Source organism: Formica exsecta, unplaced genomic scaffold (assembly GCF_003651465.1).
Source record: "Formica exsecta isolate Colony F162 unplaced genomic scaffold, ASM365146v1 scaffold140, whole genome shotgun sequence".
In the NCBI taxonomy this organism is placed as follows: Eukaryota; Metazoa; Arthropoda; class Insecta; order Hymenoptera; family Formicidae; genus Formica; species Formica exsecta.
Window position 1 is genome coordinate 128,847 of NW_021848730.1, and position 1,816 is coordinate 130,662.

At 34.4% G+C, this 1,816-nt stretch overlaps 1 protein-coding gene across 18 annotated transcripts in view; it reads right to left on the minus strand.

The window, feature by feature from the left end:
- Positions 1–1,816, minus strand: part of LOC115246207 (disks large 1 tumor suppressor protein) — a 496,657-nt gene that overhangs the window by 11,159 nt on the left and 483,682 nt on the right. The window lies entirely within an intron of this gene.

Sequence of the window (1,816 nt, forward strand, 5' to 3'; positions counted from 1 at the left end):
CTAAAAATATCTTTATGTTAGTTAAAACTGAATATCAAGAGGTTTGAAGAAAAATATATATACACACACATAAAAGTATATTTATTAATATTTGTAAATTATAGACAAGTGTGTGTGAAAATATTTTTCATAAAATTTACGCTGAGGAATATTTCGCATCAATGCATTTTAATCTCGCGAGCAACTACTCTGATGCAATCACGTCAATCAAACTGCAGAAATTCTCCGCGTTCTTGACCGCGATTATCATGTTAATTAGAAGATTCGTTAAGAAATTCGATTACCACCGAGACTTGTCTTCGTCCGCATCTAAAGTGTACTCTGATATAACGAGATGTATAATGCGAGGACTCGCGTGAATAATGACAATCCTCGAGCGGCGTCGCGTCGGTATCTTGAGTATGTATTGGTAGTGTCATATCGCGCGCATAAATGCATCTTGATCTACTAAATAAGGATTCTGCGGATGAAATATTGAAATTTCACATTTCACGAGATTAAAACGACGCCGAAGATTGACGAGTCGACGATGTGTATTTTGTATATCCAGCGTCGCAATATAATAAAATGCGAATATTATATCACGCGAAATCAATCATGATTACAACCTTAATTATCATCGTGAAATTTTAATAAATTGTAAAGTTTTATCCCGCGATGCGGGAGCACAAACAAGATTATCGGCAATTTTCTCATAATATATATAATAGATGAGAACGTTGTATTCAAAAATTAATTATTCAAAAATAATATTCAACTTTTCGAGAGGAAAGAAATAATTGGAAAAAACATTTTTTTTTAAATCGTAAAAAATATATATATTCGCTTTTTAATACATTAAGTAACGAGTATTGGCGATCTCGTATAATAGTGATCGCGCGAATTCATACAACAATGAAGCAAAAACGTGTCGCCGATCAATGAAACGCCCTACGTAAGTGCTTACGCGCATCAAACGCCCGAGTTAGAATGCACTAGCTAAATATGCACTTACATATATATATATATATATATAACGTATAAAAAAATAATGTCGAAAGAAATCAACTTGTAAAAACTATTACACGAAAAGTCACTCTGGCATCTCGAATATAATTATAAATAATGAAATGATTTTTTTAAATGTAATATAAAATGCGTTTGTTAATGTCACTAGAGAAAAACTTTTATTTATAAAAAAAAAAAACGGCGTGGATTGCGTCTATATTCAAATCACAATTTTGAAAGGGACGATGGGACAATTTCGAGAGTTGCAAGTCATTGCTGTCGCCAGACCGGAAGTGCATTACGCGAGAATTTCTGCGAGCGACCTATGCAACCTCGCCTCGATGTAATCCACCGCGTCTCGGTTACAGCCTCATTTTCGACCCCTTGCAACCTCTGGACAGCCTTCTCTTGCTCGCGTTAACAAAGACCTCGAGTTAACGGTCGGTGCGCTGCCACCGGGGTCGCATTAAAGTCGCGTTAACTCCGCGAATGCATCCGCGATTGTCCCTTCGCTTATCTTAATTCCGTGCGACGAATGCAATTCGCGCGATAATACCCAGGACGCGTATCATCTATGAAACAACTAGTAGAATCAGGATTTCCGCAAATTAAGCACTGCAGCCATCTTATTAAAATTTATTATTATTGATTTATTTTTACTAAGTAGTGTCATTGCATGAGAATAATTAAAATAATAATAAATTTTTATAATTATAATTTATCCTATTTCATATTTTTACGTAACGTGTGATAAATAAAAAAGAAGTTTGTTCTTAGTGCCGATAATAATAAAAGTTTTATATAGTAATAAAAGAGAGTAAGAAAGAGT